This window comes from Cetorhinus maximus, chromosome 9, assembly GCF_964194155.1.
Source record: "Cetorhinus maximus chromosome 9, sCetMax3.hap1.1, whole genome shotgun sequence".
In the NCBI taxonomy this organism is placed as follows: Eukaryota; Metazoa; Chordata; class Chondrichthyes; order Lamniformes; family Cetorhinidae; genus Cetorhinus; species Cetorhinus maximus.
Genome location: NC_135887.1, coordinates 38,105,771 through 38,133,131, shown reverse-complemented (window position 1 = coordinate 38,133,131; position 27,361 = coordinate 38,105,771). Strand labels below are relative to the sequence as shown.

General features: G+C 43.0%; 1 protein-coding gene across 1 annotated transcript in view; it reads left to right on the top strand.

Annotated features, from left to right (window-relative positions):
* The window catches only part of rnf43 (ring finger protein 43), a 197,179-nt gene that overhangs the window by 142,100 nt on the left and 27,718 nt on the right, over window positions 1-27,361 (top strand). The gene's annotated exons all lie outside the window — the stretch shown is intronic.

Genomic DNA, 27,361 nt, shown 5'->3' with positions numbered 1-27,361 from the left:
GAGATCTGATTCTTTAAAGGTGTTTTTCTATTTATCTTCTGATTGTTCCAATGAGAGTAGCAAATGCCTGTTAAGACAGGGCATTATCAAGATAGAGGAGGAAAACGCAAAGGATCCTTGTTTTTGCCGTTCCCATTTGCCCAATTAGAATTAGGAAAACATTGCTCAGAGATTGCAACTCTGCTGGAGCACAGTCTCCTGGCATGCCAGCACCGACTTGCAGGTCCGATTAAAACTTTGTGCATATGATTAGGTCCTTCCCAGCTACTATAGTGCATTTGCTTTGAGGTACATGCCGTGGTTATTTGGAGAAGATCTGAACAACGATTCCTAACTCATCTTTATTCAACACAGGTTCTGAGACAGACTGTGTTTCCTATGCTAGGAAGAGTTGAAAGTGTTTTGATCTGTTTCCTTTGTCCTATTCTGTTCAGCTTTTTTATGAAGTGAAATTTGTAGAATCTCCAGGGATAGACTAGCAGCAGTTGATTTACGCTACGGCTGCAAGTTCTCAGTACATAAACACCAATGCTATCTCCTGCTTCTAACCTTTTTCCCACCCTTCTGCACCAACTCCATCCTGCCCTTTTATTTCTCTAGTTGCTTTCCCCACCTTCTCTTCCTGCTCCAATTCCTTTCCTGCACTTCCTCTGTTCCCTTCCTTCTCCTATTTTTTTTCTACCCTTTCTTTTCAATGCTATTCACTTCAGTCTTGGGCTTGAGTGGCTCCTTCTCGGAGTTGAACAGCATTTTTGGAAAAGCTGATGTATTGCACCTCGATTGAGTTGATGAGACATCATTGAGAGCAGATGTTGTCAGTCTTTCTGCCAAACTCTGCTTGATACAAGTTACACAACCTTATAGAATTGTTGCTCCTGGAGGCGGTTTTCAATGTGATTCACATCAGATTAACAGCTATATAGGATTTGCAATCTTTATCCTAGGGCCATTATACAGGACAAGGCTCCGTTAACTGCAGAAGCCAAACAGCAGCTTGTGTAGGCACTGAATCAACACAAAGCAATCTTTGTTTCAAGTTCTCCTCATTATTTATTGACTCCTCCAAATCCACTAGATCTGAAACTGGGATGGTACAGGAGGGCTGTCCACTAGGATGGGGGTTGCAGGGAGGGAGAACACCCCAGTTCAGTGCAATTGAGAAGAAGCTATCGTTAAGGCAGTTTTCTAGTTGTGGATAATGTAAAGAGTGTTTTGGCTGTATTTGTGTGGAGATGTTGCTCACTGACAATGCAGTTGAATGTGTCATGTAGGGCATCTTGGACCATCACTCAGTAAAGGTGGAGCATAATAATGGAGGAGGAGGTCGGATTGGAGATGGGATGTACCTGTTGGGTTGTTAAAAAGTGAGAATGAACTGGATGGAAGGAAGCAGGGGCAATATGGTATTGATGGCAGCAGGATAATTGTGTTTTAATTCTGATTTTTTTTCCCCCTCCCTGTTTCCCCATGAAGTGACTTAGGTCATGAAAGATCAGTTTGACATTGAGGAAAGCTAGAATGTTATAAAAGTATCAAGCATTCCCAAGTATGGCAGTTCTTCTTTTCCCTCACCAACTCTCCCACCTCCATCCCAGCATTCTTTAGAATAATATTGAAACCAATTTGTCAGACGAAAGCTTTATCTTTTTTGGTATCTTTAAAAAGAAGTTCCAGTTTTAATTTTAACTATTATGCCTGAATTCATCTAATTAGGGGCTCAAATGAAAAAGGTCAAAGAGAAGAAAAGCATTGGGCATACCAATGACATTTCCTGGGTCTGGGTTGATGGGTAATTCTTGCATCTAATTCCAAGGAGTGGGTGGTGGTACTACTTGGGCCTGTGAGGTTATCTGTGGGCACCATGAATCTCTGGGTGGAAACCTGAAACATTTACCTTTCCCAACATCCATAACAAGCCACTTGCTGTTGGGTGAAATTTCTTGGCCATTTTAACCTATTCCCCGCTAAAGCAAAAATGCATTCAAACAGGTTGGCATTCAATGCTGATACCATCCTCAATTATGGTTAATGTTATAATTTTTGGGATGTGAATGTCCTTGAGAATATTTTGTTGGGGTGCAGCCTAAATTTGGGAGCCTCTGCTCTAATCCCATTATCTTCTCTTTTGGTAACAGTTCATGACCAGCATTCTGAGTGAGGTGTCTAACAACTAGTTGCTGCAAAAAAAGATACTAAATGGCTCCTTAAGTGCTGGCTGACAACACCTTCAGGGACAGTGCAGCCACTTGCCTCCCTCCCCAACCTCTTCATCCAGCTCTCCTTCCCTAAAGACTGCAAAAATATGTGTGCTGTTCTTTAACTGCTCTTTTGTAAAGGCAGTACTAGCTCCTGAACCATCGCTAATGGAAAGAGGTACAGACTGCAAACTTTACCCAGAGCTAGTTTGTCCATCGCATACTAGAGTCAGGAGATCAGTCATTTTACAGTTAATTTTTCTGTGAGCCACTTCATTTGTTTTTCCTAATGTATCTTGTCAGCTGCAAAATTTCCATGTACACAGCAATATGTGGGCAAAATAAATCTTGCGCCTTTTTCTCCACCTGACCGCCAACTCCGACAAGTCACACTCCCACCGGGTCCGTGCAATAAAGTTTCCTCAAGAATTCCAGGTCGTTATGTTGCAATCTAATTTCCCAAAACAGATGCCTTTGGGGAAGATTTCTAAATACAGAACGTTCCAGAGAGTATTTACAGCAGGCACATCTACCAGCCCTCGATCTTCAGAAGGGTCCATGGTCCATTAGATTAGCTAGCACAAGAAAACAACAGGTCGCTGCAGTGACTATCTAAACAGTGCCAGAGAACCCTGCAGAGCGAGCAAGTGAGAGGGAAAGCAGTGACTGATGTGCTGCCAAGGAAAACAGTCCCTCTGTTTACTAGGCAGGTCACGTAGGGGTACAGGAAGGCCATAGGTCTCCATTTAAAGAAGCTTGAAAACTCAGCAGCTGTCACAGTGATGATTCACACCCCCCCCCACCCCCCCCCCCCTGCCTCCCACCCAACTCAACCCCCACCATCTCACTTGCAGCCCTGGCGCTGACTGTGAAGCACAACTCTCTGATTGCAAATGTGTCACAGTGGTGAAGATTAAAGAAACCTCAGTAGGCCCCACCCAGACTTAGGGCCATACAATAGCCTAATTACACAAAATTTCTCACATAGTTCAGGAATAGGCAGCAACAGCTGCATCTGAGTGCTTTCAAGAGCTGAACGGGGCATGTTCTAAACTGTGTGAGATTTGTTATTTGTGAGGGAAAGTATTTCAGCTTTCAGCGTGACACATTCCTCTTCATGTGAGTCCCAGTGTAGCTCAGCAGCCAGCTAGTGAAAGTTAAGACTGACGGTGAGTTGCGTGGAGGAGTTTTTATGGATTCTACCTCCTTGTCGTTTGTCGCCAGCTTTGCTTTGTCTCCATAGCAGCACTGTCCCATGTAGGTGTGTTGCAGTGACAGGCAGGATCTTGTTTAGTTCCTTTTCTGTTGCCTGGATGCACGTGATAGACCACAGTAAATGCAGCCCCTAGCACTATGTTGGCTCGTGATTCAAATTTCCTTTCAACCAAGTCAAAGTTTTAGACTTTTTTAAAAATTAAGCTTTCCCTGACCGTGCCTCCTTTGAATGACATCTCACACTGGGAGCTATGTCATCCTTTAGAATTACTAAAACAAATAAAAACTTGCATTCATTTAGTGCCTTTCATGACCTCTGCATATCCTGGAACATTTTACAGCCAATGAAGTACTTTTGAAGTGTAGTCACTGTTGTAAAGTAGGACCAATTTATGTACAATAAGCTCCCAAAAAACAGCAGTGTGATAATAACCAAATCATTTGTTCTAGGTGTTAATAGAGTGACAGATATTAGCAAGGGCACCTGGAGAACTCCCATGCTCTTGTCTGAATATTGCCATGGGACCTTATATGTCCACCTGAAAGGGCAGAAAGGGCTTTGGTTTAACATCTTACCTGAAAAAACAGCACCTCTGACAATGCAACAACCCATATGTGCTGCACAGCACTAAGTGGGAGAGCAAGAGTAGGAAACCTAGCTGATTGATTTTCACTCTTTGCACCTCAGCTATTCCCCCAGCTGTGATCAGCTAATTCAACACAAATTAGGAATCCCAGTACATGCTTTTCTGGTCTCTATAGTTACATACCACACCTGTACCTGAGAGCCCTTGTATTCCCTATGCCACCTGTAGAGCTACCTCATTTTATTTCCATTTTCATCCCCACCCCCATTTGTTTGTGTCTCTCTCCCACTCTCAATGCCCCAAGCACTTTAGAACATTTTATTATGTTAAGAACACTATATAAACGCAATTTGTGTCTCGCACATTAATTCACCTATTCTCTTCCATGTAAGCTCTCTTTTTGAGGGTAATCCTCTTCAATTTGGAATATGCTGTTTATTGCTTGCCCTGAAAGTTCTCCTTTCCCAACCTTCCTTGCCTGCACACCCAGCAATGAGACTTTGAATTCTACTTGGGAAAGTTTACATGTCTTAGGTGGAGCAAGATGCCAGGGAGAAGACCCACTGGTTTTCTACTGGTTTAACCAGAAGGAGATTTGAAGTGAAGATTGCACGTTAACAGGCAATAAGTTCTCTAGGGAGACAAAAGCAGCCAATGTTAATTTTTGATGGCGGGGGCACTGTAGAGGCACATAAATTGGTGCTTTAGATGAAAACCTCTACAAATTGCAGTTGATTTAAAGCAGTATTAGTGACGAATTCAAAGACATAACAATGAGTCGGATTTGTCCAGTGGACCAATAGGTAGGAGAACGAGAACAGGCAGTTTGTGGTAACTGGGAAGTTTCTAGCTGGAGACAGTGTCCTCCTTGTGCTGCATATACTCCATCAGAGTAAAGTAGCACATTGAGTGCCATAGGAAGGGGAGGTGCAGGGAGAACTCAAAGAAGCAGTACAGAAGCAGTGATTTCTGTTCCCATTGAAATACTGTCAGGAATTGATCAGCCCCATGGATAGTTGGACCAGCTTGGAGGATGAATTAAGCGTACAAGAAGCATTGTACTCAACATTGGTAAATTTGTTTAATTGTGATTTTTCTGGTTGTATATTGATACACTAAGCTAAGTGATAATCCTGGATAAATCAGAATCTCAGGACTTCCCTCCTCATTCTTTGTATAGAAGATGAATAATGAGGGTCAGGTTCCTGCCCTTGGACAATGATATTGCTGCCAGTAAAGAGAGGAGGTTGGTTCTTTACAGGACTGCTATGTGCTGCCCTAGATGCCCTGTTCGGAAATGGGAGCCAAATTTTTCTACCCCATCACCAATGGATTTGTATGTCAGGAAGAAGTATAAGGGTCCTTGTTTTTTTTTTCAAGATTGAGTGGTACATACCTGTGGTTACAAAGAGCTTTCAAAGCACAATTGGAACAGTAGAAACATTAATAATTATGGTGGGATCTTTAATGGAGATGTGGTTTATTTTGTAGAGGATATGAATCGTCATATTTCTGGTTATAATATTTTCAGGAGATGGCTGTGTGGCAGCATAGGGAATCTTTCGCAATAATGGATGTTCCAGGAGATTGTATTAACATTGAATGCATATAGATAATGTTCAGAAATATAATGAGAATTGGTGCAATTCTTAGTGAGTGCTACAGGCCATCAGGTACTTGAGACGGGGTGGGGGTGGTCTGCAGATAGCACAGAGGTCCATGTACGATCTGGGTAGGGATATTGCTGGATGTTAACTATCCCACAATTGACAACACACATTCCTTTTGCTTCAGTCTAACCTATAAATGCTCCACAGGATATATTCAAGACAGCTGCTGGTTTCTAATTCGACAAGGGAAAAAGCATCCTCTATTTCCTTCTGGAAAATGAAATGAGCCAAATAATTGTTGCAAGTTTAGGGGAACAATTGGGAAATAGTAACTACAACATGGCAGGCTCAGCGAAAGAATAGAAAAAGGTAGCAACGAGTCAACAGTAAAGATGCTGAACTGGAGAAAGTCAAATGCAATGAGACGATCAGGATCTAGCCTGGGTAAGCTGGATCGAAAAGTTGGCATATATGTTAGCAGTGGAAATTCTTCAAATTTGAGAAGCATAGAATATAAATACATCCAAAGCAATTAAGGGGCTGTGTCAAAGTATAGTATTTCATGGATAAGTAAATTGCAACTGAAGTGAAACTTGAGAGGGAGGCATATGATAGAAGTAGAGCTAACAATATTAAGATTATCATGAGGAATATAGAAATTATAATAGGGAGATGAAAGGGAAGCTTAGAAAAGCTAAGGGAACATTAAAAAGGGCTAGCAGTTAAAATAAATCAAAATAAGGCAGCTCACTTGAGGCAGGGAATCTGATTGGTAGGAGTAATTTGCATTGATTTAAAAATAATGGTGGAAATCAGAATGTCGATGTATTAGAAGGGGATGTAAACATTTAACGGAGGCAACTGTAGAAAAGGGCTTGATTCAGAAACAATTAGCAGACCTCAGGATGGATAAGTCACCAGACTCTTGATGACATGCAGCCTTGGCTGTTGAAAGAAATCAATGAAAGAAGGAAGCAGAGGCTCTGGCCATAATTTTTAAATCCTCATTAAATAGGCAGTACAATTTGTTGAACTGGTGAGTAGTTAACATTTGACGTTGAGAGAAGGATAAGTCAAAAAAAGTATAAATATCAGTTGTAGGCAAACTTTTAAAATCCATAATTTGAAATTATATTAACAAGCATTTGGAAGTGCATGGATTAATCAAGGCAGATTTGATAAAATGAAGCTCTTTAGAGGTTTTTGTAGAAGTGACCAATTGAATAAATGTAGTTTATGTGGATTTTCAGAAGGTATTGATAAATTATCTCTGAAAGCACCTGTTAGAAAAATGTGTATGTGATATAAGAGGGAATATAGCAACATGGATTGTTTGTTGGACAGGGGAAAAAACAAGTAAGAGCTTACTGGTTATTGCTCAGGTTAGAGAAGGGGTCAATGCTGACTCTGCTTTTCTTTTCAATACGTACAGGTGATTTTAATTGAGTGTACGAAAAATCTCAAAATTTGCTAACTATGTCAAAGCATGATGTTTGATACAACAGCAGGAAGGGTTGTAGAATACTCAGGAAGGCATAGGATAATGAGCAAACAGCTGAATTATGTAATTTATTGTGGATATGTATGAGGTAATACCTTTAGGATTATAAACTCAATGGAAAGATGCTTAAGGGTGTGGATAACAGAGATCGAGGGGTTCAAATGCATAATTCCCTACAAGTGACAATAAGGTATATAATAAGAATAGGTAGGTAAAATCATCAAAAGGTCAACAGCATTTTGGATTTTATTAATAGGAACAATAGCATACAAGAATAAAGAATTAATGCTAAATTTGTGCAAACCCCACAATTAGAGCACTGTGAACAGTTCTGAACGCCAGCCAAAAACCATGGTAAATATACAGCATGAATTCACCAAAATTATGCCTGGAATAGACAAGTAAAGTTAGGCGTGAGACTTGAAATACTAGAAGTGTTGCTACTGTAGCAAAAAAAAAGTCAAGAGGAGAACTGACCATGGTTATTAAAATTAAATTCTGAAAGTGAATGCCGAAAAGCAATTTTCTCTGGCTGAGGAGCCAGAGATGAGAGTTCATCAATTTAAAATGATCAATAAATGAGTCAGGAGAGAGAATAGGAGAAATACTTTATAGTAAGCATTGTTGGAGCATGGAGCGCTTATCTGCAAGGAGTGGTTGAGAAAGGGACTACATCTTTTTAGGGAAAAGTGGATGATTATTTGAAATGGAGGAAAATAGAGAGGGGGAATGGGGCAAGAAAATTAGTTTTGGATTGGTTTCGTATACAACTGGTGCGTAGACTATGGCAGGGGTTCTCAATCTTTTTCCTTCTGATACACCCCTTCAGTTTTATATTTTAAAAATGCCACTGACCCCTGTAACACAAGTATTTTTCAATATAAAAATTAGTTATACAGTTGAATCCCTATCACATATATATTTTATATTATTTGTGTTTTACTTAATGTGAAACTTGCTGCTGGTGCTGAGCAACAATTCTGTCAAGGCATGGAGGTATCTTCGACTAGCACACATGCATGTCATGGTCAGTGTTCATTCTGGTTTTGATACTTCGTTTTCATCGATGTATGCTGAAAATCCAGCTTCACGTAAGTAGGTTGACTTACATGGGACAAATGCTTTCAGTGCTGTAGAAGAAACAGTGCTGTGTTCATTAGAGCAATCACAACCAGAACCCTCGCTGCCTCCAGTGCCCAAAACCCTCGCTGCCTCCAGTGCCCGGAACCCTTGCCTCCTCCAGTAGATTAGAACCATAGGATAGTACATCTCAAAAGGAGGCTGTATTAATATTTAATTGTGAGCAGGTGGCAGGCATTAGCTGGGGATTCACTTCTGTTGCTATTAATAGGAACAGACTGAAACTATGGTGATTGGGCTAGGAGGTGCATGTTTGTAATGTGTATCTCTGTAAATAAAAGCTTAAAAAAGCTTATAAAGTTTGGCTCCGGTTCTATCCTTCACCATCTGGAATGGAGCAGGTTGTTAAGTCCACTGAGTTTGCAGCTCTTCCAAAGAGTAATGCAGTAAATCGCACTCCCCAGACCTTCCCTCTCATTCTTGCAACTTTTTTCTGCTTCAAGTATTTATTCGATTCTATTTTGAAAGCTACTGTTGAATCTGTTTCCACCACCCTATCAGGCATTATGAAGCTACATATCATTTCACCAGTTGGAACATCATAGCTGCAGATCCCCAAACCTGTGTTTACAGCAGCACTGTTCAAACAGCCTCATAGCTCTGGAGCTCCACTGACATTTATAACCTCCCTACAGCACGACAGGTTTGGAACAACTAGTCACCATTTTTGTTGTTTCAGTTTGCCCTCTTTCTATGTTTAAGTAAAAGATCAGTGTTTTTCCTCAAAGACTGATTCTGCAGACTGTTCCTGCCACTTTCCCCTACATCTTTCTGTCCATTTAAAGCGACTCCAGTCACAAGCAGGTTCTTTACACACAATTAGCAAAGCCCATAATCTCTAGACATCTTTATTTTTCTGACTGTTTTTGGGTTCTTGCATTTGCCAGATTTTTCTCTTGTGAGCAATTGACTCTACAGGATCTCCCCACCACCTTCTTTCCCCTCTCCAGGGCTTCCTGTTGTCTCTGACTAGGTGCTTAAAAAAGTTCCCATCTGACTGCTTCATTTGACTATAAGCTCTGGGTTTGTTGTTTCACGGTTTCCATTTGCACTGATGATTCAAACAGAATAGTCACCTCGCCAAACCTAGAAGCATCGGGAGAGAATGGTAATAAATCAAATGTTGCACACTCATGGAATAACATTTTATTATTGGATCTAAGCAGTGAAAAATATATTAAGGATATTATTGTCAGTTTAGTTTTAAGGTTGAACTTTCTAAATTAATTGGCTCATGAGAAAGAGGTGAGAGATCAGGTGGGTCACATGGCTGGGTTGGTGCTGACTGTACTGTCTGCCAATTGGCAGTTGATAAGAACTGAGCCAACCCCAGGGCTCAATTGATGGTGTTGGGCGAGGCCATGGGATGGCAGCAGATACCCAGCGGTGAAGCCCTTCATTATGGCACAATGCTTTAAGCTTCACCACAGTAAACACTGCTACAGTTAACGTGATAAGTGAAGTTTGTGCTTACTTAAAACCCATTTGAATCTCAGCAGAAAGCCATGTGTAAAAAAAAAAATGGGTTAATGGGTCCTGTACGCACCATTACTATTTTCCAGACCATATTTAGAAGATCATGTGGACACCAGTCACTGAGATGCAAGACGATGTGGTCAGACACGGGGGATAGTTAATTTTCTCATCTCCTTTTTCAAAGAGATTCAATATAATGAAGAAGAGACATGGAGAAAGAATGGAAAATTCTGATTACATGCTTAGTAGAGATTACTGCAGACTATTTTACTAATTAGTTCTTCCAGATTTAAAATATCTTTCTTTATTAGAACAAAGTGTTGTGGTAATAAACCAAATTCTTCTGGTTTTCCTAGCAGCCCCTGTGAATGTGTTTTTTATGCAGTTTTTTAAGGCTGTACGTCCTTTCATTCAGCTTCAATCAGTACCGTTAAATCACGTCACTTTTGAAATCCTTACAAAGAATTCTTTTGTGTGTTTTTTTTCCACTGCCTGACTTGCCTGATCCTGCCCTTTTCTTATTCCTGTTACAATTCAGGAATTTATTCAAAAGCTGTTCATTTAACATATCTGCTATGGGGTAACACGCAACCTAGTCCCCTTCAGTGCTTATCCATTGGCGCATCACTTGATGTAGAATCTCCAGTTCATTTCTGAAGGACGAAGTGTACAATTGTGAAAAAATATTTTGTTAAAAGTATTTACCTTCATTTTACCTTGTCTCCAAAACATTCCAAACTTCATTCAAGATCTGTTCTCAGGCGGTAGTTCAAATGCCATCCCAGGGGTTCCTACTCCACCTACAGGGAAGAACTGAGGTAAGCCCCCTACACACTGCTCACAACTAAGAACTGGCATGTAGAGGAAAGTGCAGGCACACTCCTGCAGGCAAACTCTATAACCTTTCCACTTCCTGATGGATGTGCTCGTTGTTATTTAGAGTGCTGCAAACACAGTCTAGCTGCTTTCAAACTGGTGTGACAACAACTACATTTTCGGACAGTGCAACATGAGAACTCTGGGGTGGGGAAATATATTTGTCACCATAAGACTTGTGTCAGTATTGAATGGGAACCCTGCACAATGCATTAAAACTGTTTGTGCAGCATTGCATACAACCAAGGACACTGAGATTGTGCACAAATTCTTCCAAAACAGGATTCCTTCATAGAATGGTGCCTGGTCCCACATTCATGTGCAGCAGCTGAATCAGTAGCTACAGCACAAGGAATTAATAGTTTATTGGAACAGGAAATGGCTATTCCACCCAAAAAAGACTCTTCTGCTGCTTCTCAATTCCACCAGATCTGCCATTTCACTATATGCTCAAACTCTTATATTTGTAGGCATTCCATCCTGTCTTGTTCCATTAAAAACACGTACTTTCCTTTAGCATCTTGCTCCTTTGCCATTTACCTTTAAACACATTGAACTGCAGCGCACGCTAACTGCCCTGCCGCCTAAAATTGTTCATCTAAATTTCTAACTTGATATTTTCCTTCAGGCATACATCACAACTGTACCTTGTGAATATTTAATGGCAAAGGAAGGGTGGGGCAAATTATGGACCAAAAATGATACCTTATGGAGCTACAAGGGATGGATGAGGTGCTAAATGAGTGCTTTGGATCTATCTTTGGGAATGAATAGGATAAAGCGATAGTACTGAAAAAGTTGGCATTGCTGAAAGCAGGAAATTCATCTGGTGTGGATGAGATGCTCTCTAAGTTACTGAGGGAAGCATGGCTGGAAATTATAGAAGTTCAGGCCACAATCCTTCCCTAAGGGGGAGATGGCAGAGGACTGAAGGTTTGCAAATGTTACACCCATTTTTGGAAAAGGGGAGACCAATATATCTGGCAATTAAAGGCCAGTCAGTTTATTATCAGCGGTGGGGAAGCTTTCATTTGGGAACAAAATTAGTTGGCATTTTTGAAGAGTATGGGCTAATAAATGAAAGGCAGTTTGTTAAACGCAAGATGTCTTTGATTAATTTGATTGAGTTCTTTGAAGTAACAGTGAGGGTTGATGGAAGTATTGTGTTGGCTGTGTACGTGGACTTTCAAAAGACATGGTTAAGTACCACAAAATAAACTTGTTAGCAAAATTGAAGCCTATTGGTATAAAAGGAGCAGTGACAGCCTGGGTATTTAAGGGACTAAAAGCATTGAGTGATGGTGAACAGTTGTTTCAGACTGGAGAGAAGCGTATAGTTGTGTTCCCCAGGGGTTGGTATTGGGACCACTGCTGTGTTTGATATACATTAATGATCTGGACTTAGGTACACAGGGAATACTTTCTAGTTGACAGATGACATTTGGAAATGTAATAACGAGAAGATTAAGTACAGGCTTCAGGACGACTGAGACAGGCTGGTGAAATGGACAGACAAATGGAATATGCAATTTAATGCAGAGAAGTGTGAAATGATACATTTTGATGGTAAGAATGAGGAGAGGCAATAGAAACTAAATGATCCAATCATAAAAGGGGTGGAGAAACTCGGACTTGTGGGTTTACGTGCACAAAGCTTTAAGGTGGCAGGACAAGTTGAAAATGGTTTTTAAAAAATTGGGACTAGACCCCTGTTCCTGTGTATAAGGAATAGGGTTGGATAGACCAGGCACTGTCTCTGTGCATAAGGAGCAGTGTTAGGTAGACTAGATGCGCACTCCCTGTGTGTATGGGGCAGGATTAGATAGACCAGGCACCCTGCTCCTGTGTGCAAGGAGCAGGGTAAGATAACCTAGGCACCGATGGAAGAAACATGAGGCCAGGGTTATGAGCTATGGTGGGAAAAAACATTTGTCCCTTCTACTATAATTTCCAGACTGCTGGTTAATTTGTAGCTCATGTTTAATTCTAATTTGTTGGAGCCGTCTGTTGCTCCTGAGTGTATAGTCTCTGCCCATGTACTGAGTTACCTTTTGCGCAGAAAATAACATACACAGGCTGTGCCCTGGTTAGCCATGTATCTCCACAGATGACATTATAAATAAAAGTACAAGTTTCCAGCATTTTCTGTTTTTATTTCAGATTTCCAGCATCCGCAGTATTTTGCTTTCATACAAGTTGTTGTTGGCCAGAGTCACTGGCAGACTAAACTTTGCTCATGCCTCACAAGCAATGCAGTGTTTTAACAGGTAATTGGCCTCAAGTCTTCCTTTTCAAACAGCTGGCGGGCATTAGTGATTTTGAGAGATTTGGGTTCAATGCCTCCCTCTCCTCCAACTAGAAATCACTAGGAAAAGCAAAAAAGCTTCTGATACTAAAAGGGTTAAATCATGAGCACTGGTTGCATATAGACCAGTCCTGTATTCACTTGAGTATAGGAGATTAAGGGGAGATATAATTGAGGTGTTTAAGGTGATTAAAGGATTTGATAGAAAGAAGCTATTCTCGTTGGTTGGAGAGAGGGGTGTGGGGTACAGAACAAAGGAACATAACCTTAAAATACAGCTGGGCCACTCGGGTATGATGTCAGAAAGCAAAATTTCAAAGTTAAGATTGATAGATTTTTGCTAGGTAAGGATGTTAAGATCAGCCATGATTTAATTGAATGGTGGAATAGGCTTGAGGGTTTGAGTGACCTTCTCCTGTTCCTTCCTAAGCTCAAATGCAAACTGTGAAGTTATTAAAAGCAGTCAGTGCCGTATCTGTTCCTTAATGACATGGTAAGTGTATTTGGCAGAGGGAGAAAAGGGAACAATAATAACAATGAAAGATCTCCCCTTTTCAAAGAAGGTAGTCTAGTGAACAGGTAGTTTCCATAGTTCCAGTATGTGGGAAACGTTTGATATTTTAATACGATTACCATAGTTCTCTTGAGCTGTGATTCAGATCTCGAGCGTGTCAACTGCAGTCTCCTCAGGTCAGGGTCAATCGTGCCTGGCAATCACTGCCATTCTTTTCACTCACTTGGGGAAGTGTGAGCAGGACAATGCACAGCTGCTGATTTTTTTTTGAGCCTCTGTTACTTACAATCAAGTGTCACAAATCACACAAGCTCAATAGTGGAAGGCCCCAATAGGAAAATCTTTGAAAACCTGCAATAAGCTTACCTTCCATTAGGTGGAGCTGGCCTGTTTGCAGCAGAAGGAGCTCACCCTGGATTGACAGGGTGATTTTTTTGATGGCTCATTTGGTAAAATCATTACAGTGCCATTGTGAGCCACATAGCTCAGAAGATCCCGGCTTCAATTACCACACTGCTGAGCTAACTGAGCTCCATTGGGGTTGCAATGAAGGTTACAATTGATTTTAATGCTGCGAAGGAAAGAAAAAAATTCAGCTCGGGTTTCCACTCCTAATTACCATGCAGTGATCCCTATTGGATCTGTGGATGTTAGATGAAAATGGGCTGGCGTGGCCATGACATTCCCCTCATATAGTTGAACAGCCTGCTAACACTCTGTGCCTGGACTCACAGATAAACAAAGAGGTTCCAGACGCACTTGTGTCCCAGCAATGAGTCAACACCTTTCAGGAGAGAAATTGGAAGGAAGAAGGGAATGGTCTGCCTGAATTCACTTGGAGTCCTCTGCCATTTTACCTCACTGAAGGGTAATTGGGTTTACTTCCAATCTGCGTTAGCCTCTAGGCCTCGGTGAGGTTAGCTACAAACAACAGGAGCCCGAATCAGTTAAACTAGATTCTGTCGCATTGGAGTATCACCAGAAGCACAGAATCCATTCGTATGTAACTGTAGAAATTTGTTGTTAAGACTGCACGAGAGCCTGAGGGGCTGAGATCAACCAAACTGTAGCCAAATAGTAGTATGTAATATATAATAATTGCAGCTCCTCCAACTCTTCATACTGCTACAGTCTGTTTGCTGCATTCCACAGCTAAAGTAAGCACACTGACCTAGACTGCTACTATGGACAGGGAAACATATTGGGGAAAAATGTTCGGCCTGTACCTCTTTGATATACTGGTAAAGCAAGAGAAGGGTGCAGTCCCGCAAAAATATGTACAATTGCTTGCAAACAGTAAACCTGGGGAAGGTGTGGCCTCTGTTCTGGGGTGAGCAGTAGGTGTCGGCAGGTTGAGATGGGTGAACTAGTGCTTATATTAGTCATTGATGTTATATCTACTCTGTAGCTGGGTGGGGTGGTACTTTAGCATATGATTGGCACATTAACACTTTTTTGCAATGTTGAAATAACTTATATCGGAACCACTACCAAACATGTTGAGACTGAGTGTCGATTCACGCTGAGGACACACTCCACCGTGTTGTGTGCATTATGACCATACTAAATAGGATAGATTCAGAACAGATATAAGCTCAAAACTGGACACCCATGAGGTGTTGTGGGCCATCAGCTCCAGCAGGATTGTAGACTACCAATTAGGGAAAGTGATGGCGTAGTGGTATTGTCACTGGACTAATAATCCAGAGACCCAGGGTAATGCCAGGTTCGAATCCTGCCACGGCAGATTGATCTGAATTAGAAAAATCTGGAATTAAAAGTCTAATGATGACTATGAAACCATTGTCGATTGTTATAAAAATCCATCTGGTTCACTAATGTCCTTTAGGGAAGGAAATCTGCTTTCTTTACCTGGTCTGGCCTACATGTGACTATAGACCCACAGCAATGTGGTTGACTCTAATTGCTCTTTGAACAAGGGCAATTAGGGATGGGCAATAAATGCAGGCCTTGCCAGTGTTTGCAACCATCTTCAGCCAGATGTGCTGAATGAACAATCAGTCCTTAAGTTCACAGATGCCAGTACTCACACAAAGCAATTCATGACATATCAAATCAAGATGGGGCTGACTGCACTAAATACAGCAACATTCCAACTGTAATCCTGAAGATTTGTGCTCCGGAACTGGCCGCACCTTCTGCCAACCTATTGCAGTAGCTGTCACACCACTGGCATCTACAGTGTGGAAATTTGCCCAGGTACGTCCTGTCCTCAGAAAGCCTGACAAATACAACCTGGACAATTATTGCCCCATCAGCCTATGTCATCATGAGCAAAATGATGGAAGAAAGCATCAACAGTGCTAATAACCTGCTCACCGATGCTCAGTTTAGGTTTCGCCAGGAGCACTTTTCTCCAAACTACATCACAACTTTAGTCCAAATACAGATGAAAGAGCTGAATTCCAGAGATGCCCTTGAGTTACCATTGATCAAAAATTAATTGGACAAGCCACAGTAATATTTGGCTGCAAGCACAGGTGACGAGCCACTTACGACCTGACTCCCCCAAAGTCTTTTCACCATCTTTTCATGCACAAGTCAGGATTGTGATGAAATACTGCCCACTTGCTTGTATGCCTGCAGCTCTAACACCAGTTGAAATTCAACGTCATTCAGCAAAAAGCAACCCGCTTGATTGGTACCTCATCCACCACTTTAAACATTCACTGCGGCTTTAATGTGTACTATCTACAAGATGCACTGCAGTAACTTGCTAATGCTTATTTGATAGCACCTTCCAAGCCTGCCAGCTAGAAGAACAATGGCAGCAGATACAAAGGGCGGAATTTTATGGCGGCAGGATTTTCCTATCCTGCTGAAGTCAATGGACTTTTGAATGGCTCACCACGTACTCCAGACCCTCCCCCACTGTAACCGGGCTGTAAAGTTCCACCCAAAGAAACACTATCGCATCCAAGCTCCCCTCCAAGTCACACACCATCCCAACTTATAAATATATTATGCCTTCATCATTGCTGGTTGAACATCCTGGAACTCACTCCCTTGCAGCACCGTGGGTGTACCTTCACCACACGAACTGCAGCAGCCTCGCCACCACCACCTTGGGGGCAGTTAGGGATGGGGTGTCAGTAACTTCCATGACTAATGCATGATTTTTTTTTTAAAGACAGGAACACTTTCTTCCGGGCAGAGAGAAGATGCAGTCAGACATTTGACAAGTTGCTCCTATGTATTCAACAGCATTCCCCACCTTCTATGTTTACCCCTCTAGTATAAACTGAAATTAGCATCACAGGTGAAAGTAGCAGCTTGATAGTTCATTGGGTAGCTACATCACTAGCTATCTCCCACCCTGGACACTTACGGCCACTGACTGAACGAGGTGAGGAAACTGTAGACGCTATAGTCATGATCTTCCAAAACTCTCTTGATTCAGGAATTGTACCTATGGATTGCAAAAAAAGCCAAAGTTGCTCCGTTAGGTTAGATTGAAAGAGATAAATTAGGAAATTGTAGACCCAGTCAGTTGTGGGAATGTTACTAGGAGCTATTATTAGGGAAATGAAAGTCGTTGTAGTCCTAGAGGACCATAGGCTGCTCTCTCATTAGAGAGAGACGAATGGTGGTGAGTTTTAACCTGAGGGTCATGAGACCTCAGGCGAGGGGCAAGGTTGAGAAGGCGGGGCCTTCATGGATGACCTCAGCCAGAATGGGAATTAAAACCCTCCCTCTTGGCGTCTATCTGCATCACAAACCAGTTGTCCAGCCAACTGAGCTAACCGACCCCTATTAAATTATTAGGGACAGAGCGTCTAAACGCTTGGGCAAATGTGAACTGACCAGACAAAAAGCAACATGGATTCATGAAAGGTGTGTCGTGTGTAGTCGTTACATTCACTATAATTTGGTTGGTTGTTCGTTGCTGCAGAAAAGTATTTTATTGAAATTTTGTGAAGCTTGGATCCAGTTATCAATACCTTCAATTTTCATGATCTACCTCTTGATTCTTCTATAAAAAAAAATTCCACTATTTCTGCCTACTCCACTGTTTCTGCCTACCACTTGACCTTCGGAGACCTTCGGGCAGCTTCATGGCTTTCTGGCTGGCTTTAAAAAAACTCGGAACCATGAAGCTGCCCAAAGGTCAGTAGCAACAATTCCTATCTGTTCTGGTTGGCACATACCCCACCATAATTTCTCTCATATATTTGTGTAGGGAATGTATTTAATGTTGTTTCCAGAGTAGCATGAATGACATGTTGAGGTTACCATTATGGTTTTGATCTGGAATGTCAGGTGTCAGCCCGATAACCAGTTATTGAGTGCCTACATTCTAAACATTTTTAAATAAGGTTAGGACTCAAGTCCCCTTGCAGGAAGTGGCTTCTGAAGGCTGACAAAATGGATAGAAAAAGGAAGAATGGTGCCATTACAAAGAAAGGAACATCCTGAATTTAAATTTCAGTTTGCCTTTCCTTCCAGGCAGTGTGTGAATAGAGTATTATAGCGGTATACTAGTTTACCTACTCTCAGTAATTGACAGTTCAATTTGTTTTTTTAAAGTCGGTCAGCTACGAAACTGCCCAAGGTCTGTGAAGGTCAAAGGGTAAGCAGAAGCAGTGGATTTTTTAAAATTTATACTTAAAAAGAATCAAGAAGTAGATCATGAAATTGAAGGTATTCCTAACTGGACCCCAAGCACTACAAAATTTCAATAAAATAACTTGCAGCAAACAAACAACCAAATTATAGTGAATGTGCTGATTTTACCAGCATGGAGACACATTGACTAGGGTTTTGGCGTGAACACTCGAGCAACCTGCCAAAGAAATGGTGAATGTAAAATATAAGCAAATGAAATTCCTACTCTCAGTAACTGATGGTTCAGATTTTATTTTTAAAGCTGGTCTTTCAGGTCTGAAGTTCTAGCTGCTCAGTCTGGACAACAAAGAGAACTCCATTTATGACAATGAGCCCGGGTGTTCTACACTTTGTGAACCCCTCCTCCCCCGGGCCCTAGGTTTAAGGTGGACAGTTACAAAATATAACGATAAAATGTAATGGAATGTTCACCTTAGCCAAAGGGTCCTGGAATACAAAGTGGTGGAAATTATGCTACAGCCATACAAAACTCTGCTTAGACACTATTTAGAGTACTTCGTTCAGTGCTGGGCACCACATCTCAGGAAATATATATTGGCCTTGGAGTGGGTGCGACTTAGATTCACCAGAGTGATAGTGGGGCTAAAGGAGTTAAATTATGAGAATAGATTACATAGTTGAGACTTGTGTTCCCTTGAGTATAGATGATTAAAGGATGATCTAATTGAACTGTGTAAGATGATTAAGGCATTGATAGGGTAGAGAAGCTACTTCCTCTAGAACAGTGTGGAGCATAGTGTGATCACAGAACTAAGTGCTTTGTAAATAATGCTGACGTATTTGGTGCAGAGGGAGGAAGTGGAACTTCTTATTTTTGCCTTGCCTTCAGTAACTATTGAGTATTTTCTTTATTGACTCTAAACTAGGAAAATGTAACTGGATATTACATTACTTTAGTCAATTATTTACCAATTAATTAATCAAATAAATAAATATGGTTAAATAGACTTAGCAGGACAGGTGGTGTGTTGTAACTGCAGCATGTGGGAGATTGTGGAGAGCATTGCAATCCTGGATTGCAGAACTTAAGTGCAGAGTTGTTGAGCTGGAGTCCAAGCTGTAAACAATGTGGGACATCAGGGAGAGGGAGAGTTCCCTAGACATTTTGCTCCAGGAGGCACTCTCACCTCTTAGGTGAAGTCGAACTGTAGAGTCAGAGACAGGAGGGTCTGACTACGTGTCATGCTGGTTTGGGGATCCAAGATGTAGTGATTGGAGGAGCCTCAGTCCTCGACTTTAACTAATAGATCCAAGGTACTTGATGCCTACATGCTTGAGAACGAGGATTGAAGGGGGCAAACTGGTCACAGCACTATGGTACAGAAAGTCATTCAAGTGGGGAGAGTAAAAAAGAATGTGTAGTGGACAGCATAATCAGGAGAATAGAGGCTGTTCTCTGCAGCCACAACCAGGAGTTTCAAAGGTTGTTTTGCCTACCCATTGCCAGGATTAAAGACATCCACTGTTAGAGAAGAACTTGAAGAGGAGGTAGCGTGTATATTCAGTTGTCATGGCCCAGATAGGATCCAGCAACATAGGTAGAACTAAGAATGAGGCTCTGTAGTTGGAACTTGAGGAACTGGGTTTTAAATTAAAAAGCAGAACCCGAGGTTAATAATATGTGGATTATACCTGAGCCATGCACAGATTGGTGTTAAATCAAACAGCTTAGAGAATTAAATGTGTGGCTCAAAGAATGGTGTGGGAAGAAAAGTTTTTGTTTCATGGAGTAGGCTGGGATCAGTATCCTGGAAAATGTTGTAATTAGGGCAGCAGATAGGGTTTTAAACGAAAAGAGTGTGAAGGGGTCAGGTGAAGGGAAAATTAGAAATCTAAAGAAAGGAATAGATCATTGTACTGATTTGGGTAAAGAGGAGCAGAGTGGGATAGAGAGTTTAACGGTAATTGTGTATCAGTGAAAAAGGTCCATGTAAACAGTAGTGGTAAAAAAGTTAAAATTAAAGGCTCCATCTGAATGGACAAAGTATTCACAACAAAATAGACAAACTAGCAACAGGAATAGAGGTAAAAATGTGTTTGATTTAATCAGCATTACAGAGACCAAGTGACCAAGTTAGAAAATAAATATTCTAGGATACCTAACTTTATGAAAAGATAGCCAGAATGGAAAAGGAATAGTAGCCTGATAATGAAAGATGACAGAAGGACAGTAGTAAGAAAGGCTCTATGTTTAGAAGATCAGAAAGTAGAATCCGTATAGGTGGAGATTAGGAATAACAAGGGTCAGAAAATGCTGGTGGAATTAGTTTATAGGGTCCTCACAGTCATTATACCTTTGAACAGAGCATTAAGCAAGAAATAAATGGAGCTTGTAATAAAGATAATGTAATAATCGTTGTTGCGGGGGTGGGGGGAGGTGGGGAATGGGGAGGGGGTGGTCGTTTATTCTTCATAAAGACTGTACAAATCAAATTGACAAAGGTAGTGTGGAGAATGGGTTTGTACAATGCTTTTGTAACAGTTTCATAGAATAATACATGGTAGAACCATTTGAAGGGTAAAGCTATTTTAGACTAGTATTGGGTTAATTAGTAATCTCATAGTTAAACTTCTGAAAGTGATCATAAAACAATTGAATGTCACATTAGGTTTGAGAGCAACACACTCAAGTCCAAAAAATGAATCTTAACTTTAAGCAGAGCAGGCTAAGTTTAATTGGGTAAAAAAAAATGCATGGTGGCAAATAAGCAGTGCAAACATTTAAGGAAATTATTAAAATTTTCAACATTCCATTAAAAAACAAAAGGTCAACAAGAAAGATCCATCTGTGACTTACTACAAAAGGTGAGGATAGTATTAGAGTTAAAAAAACAGGTTTATAATGTTGCAAAGAACAGGAGTAAACCTGAGGATTGGGAGGGCTTTAGAAGCAAGCAATGGGCGACTAAAAAGTTGATAAGTATTATGGACAGAGGAGAGAGAGTTGGACTGAAACCCACAATTCCCTTTCCCATCTGTCCATAATCAGTATGGTTTAATTTTGATAAAGCTGAGTGTGTGGTCAATTTAAAAGTCACCAGTAGCAGACTTCCATGGATTTAAACAAGCAATATTATTTATTCGCATACTCACCTCAGAAAGGTCTATCACTATGCCAATCACACATCGCACACCAAACAAAGATACAATTAAAGAAGGCAGTGCACTTCTGTAAGTAATAAAGCCAAACAGAACAATTAGCAATTCATGTGTCTGCGAATCCAGTGAAGGAGGGAGCTTTCTAACTCTGGAATTGAAGTTCAGGTGGCTGGGGTCAAACCCGGATTAGCTGCAGGGCCCCTTCAAAGTAAAGACTGGTCATGTTGTATAGACCGGTCCTGATGGCTGTTGTTACCGGGGTTCCAATTTCTTACAGGTGAACTTGAAGCTGGTCAAAACAAGTCAGAGGAGGCTTTTAAAAGACTTTAAGCCTCAGGCCTTGAAAAGGCAAGGTCACATAGCCTTTCATTGCAGCTGTAATTTGATGCTGGCGTTTGGTCTTTCAGGGAGACCACCCAATCTCTCACTGTTTTTGTCTAAAAGGATTTCAAAAATCAGGGTGCAGTTTCGATCACATGATGACTGGCCATTGATGCACAATGGAAGGCAAATAGTATTTCATACTGAAGAAGTTTTTTCAGTTACATGGTCAAATGCCATTGATATACAATAGAAAGCAGATAGTGGTCTTTAGCACTTCATTGTGGATACTCGGCCTTGATAGCCCACCTTTGTTACATGGCAAACCCAGATTCAGAGAGTCTGGGAGTTTATTGTCCCTGTGTTTTTGAGTAAACCTTGACAATAGCAGGTGTGAAGTTCCAAAGAAGCGTGCTGTTTAGGCACCTTCAAGGGAGACCCCAGCCTATTATAATCCAATTTGGAACTTTCCAGAACGTTTACTAGGCTGTTGAAGTTGCAGAAATCAAAATACCCCTTGGCAGCAAGCTTGCAGGTCGTCAGGGTCTGTTTTAAAAGGGATACAGTTTTTTAAAATTCTAATATCTTCATGCCTACGCTGGCATGACAATAAGGAGAAAGGTAGAATTTGAGAGTAAACTGCCAAGGAATATAAAAACTAACTGATAGAGCATTTACAAATATATAAAAAGGAGAAGAATAGCTAAAGTAAATGTCTGTCCCTTTGAGACAGAGCCAAGAGAAATTATCATGTGGAATGAAGAATTGGTAGATTCATTATTTTTTGTCTGACGTCACAGTAGAACTCATTCCCCAGAAATAAAGGGTAACTAAAAGGCTAATAAGAGTGAAGAATTTTACAGTAATTAATATAAGCAGAGAAATAAGTATTAGAGAAACTTAAGGGACTAAAAGCTGACAAATCCCCGGGACTCTGATGGCCTACATTCTACTGTTTTAAAAGGTAGCTGCAAAGATGGTGGATGCACTGATTATGATATTCCAAAAATCTAGATTCTAGAACAGTCCTGGCAGATTGGAAGTTAGCAAATGTAACACCGCTATTCAGGAAAGGAGAGAGAGAGAGGGAGAAACTAGAACAGCAGGACAGTTGGCCTGACACCAGTTGTCAGGGAAAATGTTGGAATAGAAAAACATAGGGCGGAATCGTCCCAGAAATTGGCAAGGTCCGATATCGGGCAGGGAAAGCGGTGTTTGACTTGCCGATGGCAATGGCGGCTTTTTCTGCTGTATCGTGTGGTACTTTATTTCAAAAATGCAGAAGCACGGGTTTCACGTCGGATCCTGGTGGGGCAGCCTCTGATTCGCCCTCTCCGCCCTCACCACAGGCCTTCAGCAATCTGGGTGCCATATTTAGAGGGTGCCCATGCACAGAGCTAGCACTGTCGAAGGGATCGAAAAGTTTTGGAAAGTCGTGGCTGCCAAAGGATGGAAACATGCTGCCCCAAAATTTAACGGCACCTCCCTCAACTGCCTACTGGGCGCAGTGGAGGCCCACCGCAATGTCCCCTACCCCTTTCGCCTTTGGGCGAATAACAGCAAGCAAGGTCACCAATCCAGCATGGGAGGTGGTGGCAGTGGTGGTCAGTGCCACTGCCCTGCGAAAAAAGACAGCGACCCAGTGCCAAAAGAGGATGAATGATCCCCTCCATTCCGCCAGGGTAAGTTACTCTTCTCATCACTCTCAACTCACAAACCTATCACACATCCACAGGGATCTCTCTCATTGCCAGCTCAAGGGGCATCACCATTCATACTCCCACACACACCTTAATCTGTGGATCATGTCCTCATCCCATTCATGACACCACTCACACATGCCAGGCATCCTTATCATCTGGCCTGGCAGGCATCCTGCTTATACTCTCTCCATCTGTATTCATGTCGGACAAGCTGGCACACAAGAGGGAGAGGTCACAGACTGGGGGAGGAATGCTCGACATCAAGGTCCTCTCGGACTTTGAAAACGGAGCCATCCAGCTGGCCAACGACGATCTTGACTGTTCCTGTGCTGACGATGAGGTTGGTGGTGCTCAGCCATGAGGATCCAGCAGTGCAACATTTATCAGACAACCATACTATGAGTGAGTCCCGTGCCATGCACTAATTATCTCTCCTTACTTTTGCAGACACATCTGGGAAGCAGCCAAGGGGGCCCATGAGCCAGATCCTCGACTCCAGCCCCGAAAACACCTCAGAAGAGAAATTTGATCACACCTTAATTGAAGACCCATCACAGCACTCACCCAGACCCTCAACCAGCGCAGTGACACACACCTCGGTGGGACCCTAGTTCTAGAGTGGCCTCGGGTTCACAATCTGGTGAGCACATCGAACTGTCTGATTCACAGCCGGCAGGGACTTCCCAGGTTTCTGGCACTCGGAGGACTGCTGGAGGCCGTAAATCTGCTGAGTCCGAGTCAGTTGAGGAGCCTCAGGACTCGGTCATACCTCAGTTGCTGGAGCTGCAAAGGCAAGCTCGGGAACATCGGGAAGGGATGTCCACTGCACTACTCAGATTGCAAGGCACGATGGAGGAGTCCGTCCACCTTCAGTCTGAGGTGATAATGCTGGCATGCCAATGCACCAAGGTCAACACTGGTAGGGACAGCAGCTGCCATGGAGACCTTAGTCCAGGATATTGGTTTTGCTAAGGCACTTACAGCCATCCATCAGTGTGAACACGAGAGGGACGGGGCATCTTGAGCTCACTCCAGCTTCGCCTCAAGGAGTCAGCCGGGGCCCTCGGGCACCTGTAGGGAGGAGGATCAGCAGGTGTACACGCAGATGACTCCAGGAGTATCTGGCCCATTAGAATCCCCTTTTCCTGTGACCTCAGCAGCTCCAAATCCACAGGCCGAGGAGGGTGCCACTGCCACACAGCAGGACCCCGAAAGCAGGTTGGGGCGCTCCAGGCCTCAGCACTCCAGAGGGTGCCTTCCAAGATCACCACAGACAGCAGGGTGTAGCAGTCAACAGGCCATATCGGGGGAGCACCAAGACGTAGCAGCAAGGTTGAGAAGAATATTTAGCTGCACAACGTGGACATGGGTGTTAATCACTTGTACTTAATGTTGACCATTGTAAATGAACTCCCAAGAATGTCTCCTTGTCTATGGCTCCTTGATGTGTTGAGCAATGTTCGTGTCAGTCAGATGTGAAACCTTGTTTCCTGCACAAAACAAAGGCTCTGTCACAGTCCAGGACCTCTCCCCTGTATAGAATGTAACCTTTTGAGCACAGTGATTGTCCTGCTTCAAAGCCACTGTCCAGATTAGTGATGCATGCACCTCCATGTGGCTTATATTTGCTGCAAGAATCTCGTACCCAAGTATCACCGGGTTCCGTGATATTCTCTGTGTGCTCTCAGCACCTTTTAGGCAGAGCTGATCCCCATCTCGTCACCATTCCTGACAGGTGAAGGTGTGGTGCTGAAGGGAACAGGTGATGAAGCCTGCCAAAGGATCAGGTTGTCTTAAAGCCCATGTGGCCACTGTTTCTCAGCAGCATCTTGATGATATGAGCTTCTTCACAGAGCCAGACAGATGTCAGACGTTCCCAGATATAATGTGAAGATCTCAGGAGCGCTGTCACTGCCTCTCGTCATCATCCTCCTGGAATCTTGCGGCAGTGAGGGCCTCATAGCTGCACCTGTCTCGTCTGGCCAGTGCAATGGCCTCATTGCCTGCATCCTCGCCTTCCAGGACCTCATCACTTTCACCCCCTTCAACTCTCGCATCTCCTCATCACCCAGGTTCTCCCCTTTTGCATCGCCAGGTTGTGCAGCACGCAGCAAACCACTGATGCGCAACACCCCCTGGGGAGGGTACTGCAGTACCCCACCAGATCTGTACAGGCATCAGAACCTCATTTTCAGGATGCCAGTGGTGTTCTCAACCAAACTCTGGGGTCATGAGCCTCGTTGTACCTTCTCTCACCAGGAGTCTGAAGCCACCGCGTGGGCGTCATCAGCCATGTCCTTTATAGGTAGCCCTTGTCCCCGAGGAGCCAACCCTGCATCCTGTGTGGTCCCTGCAAAATGTCCGGGATACGAGACCTGCTGAAGAAGTATGAGCCGTGGACGTTTCCGGGGTATCTTGCACACATCTGCATAATCCATTTGTTATGGTTGCAGAGCAGCTGAACATTGAGAGAGTGGAAGCCTTTGTGGTTCACATACTGGGCTGCTTGTTGCCAGGGAGGTTTAAGAGCCACGTGGCACCTGTGGGAATCCGGAAATCTTGGCAAATCCCGGCACGCTTGCTTGATCCCTGTCGAAATTGACAAAGGTGTGTGCCTTGGCAAAAGGGACCTCCTGGATACATGTGTGAGTGAAGGCTTGCAAGATCCCACAAAGGTCCCCCAGTAGAGCCCTGGAAGGAGCCACTGCCGTAGAAATTGAGCGTGACGCTTACGTTAACTGCCACTGGCAGTTGATGCCTTCCAAATCCCCATGGTGCCAAATCCTGCAGAAGGTGGCATATGTGCGTGACCAAATCCCTTGACTTGCACAGGCGTCAGCAACACTGGTTCTCCCTCATCTGCAGGTAGCACATGCGCCGTCTATAGACCCTGGGTCTAGTGATGCGCATATGAATGATGGCTCTGTGGGGTTCACCCTCTGCGTGTGGAGGAGGCCTTGCCACACCTTGGTCTTCAGGGTTTTGCTGCTACGTTTGGTGAGCCCCAGTGCCTCCATCACATTCTCCTCCTCCTCCTCCTCCTCCCCTGCCTATAAGCAATCTCGGCAGGCAGCGAGATCACCAGACTCCATGTTCCTGATGGTCTCCTCATCAAAGAAAGAGATGGCAGCATCAGCAATTGTCTCCTAAGGGCTACTTTTGGTCAAGTCATCGCCTGTGGCTGCTTCTCATGGCTCCTTAATGCATGCCAGAGAGCTCCGGCCACCATATGGATGCCCAGTGTTTAGTGTGTATGATGGTTCACCATGCCCACATCCAGCATCGCCTCACAAACACATGACTGGGTGGTGGCAGCTTCGGCCACTTGACTGCATCCTGAACTCTCATCTCCAGTGCAGGCATGTTCCTAACCTGGACCCCAAGGCTTTGTGGTTTGCTTGTACCAAAAGGGTCATTTTTCAATATCAACTGAAAGATAATGCAAGGGACTAGGAGCGGACCTCTCCGTCATGTTCAATGACCACCTTTCCCAACAGGATCCTCAGGCTTGCCCAGTCACGCAATGATTCTGCAGCACTATAGCACTCATTCGAGTTTGAAGTGTGTGCGCAAAGGGTTAACAGTAGAGGAGCAATCATTGGCACTGTGAGGAATTACTGCTGCTTGAGTGGGCACCATTGCTTCACTAGGCTGACCCCAAGCATGTCACTTGAGCTCAATCTAAACGCTCTCAGCTGTGGTGGAGTGCTCATCTTTGACATGTTTTGCTATTAGCCCAGCCATTTTCTTCTCCCCTCACTGCATGTGTTTGTACTCAAACTTCAGTCGGCTCTGCAATGACCCCCGCCCCCCAACTTTGGACTGTTGCCCTTGCCCTGAGGCTCCCTTCTCACATTGTGAGCACTGCACAAAGTTGTGTGCATTTACCTCCCAGTTTCCCTCGAAGTTGAGGTTGCCAAGTAGGTGCTTTTAAAGGCAATTGTTTATCAAGCCATTGCAAAATCATGCCAACGTGAGATTTAAATTTGCCGGGGGGGGTGTTTGGTTCCGGCATGTGGCTACAGTAGAACCATAGAAAAGTTATAGCATAGAATGAGGCCATTCCACCCATCATGTCTGCACCAGCCGGCAAAGAACAAAATAAAAAAACTTACTGCTCATTTTAATTCCGCCTTCCAGCACCTGGCCCGTAGCCTTGCAGGTTACAGCAC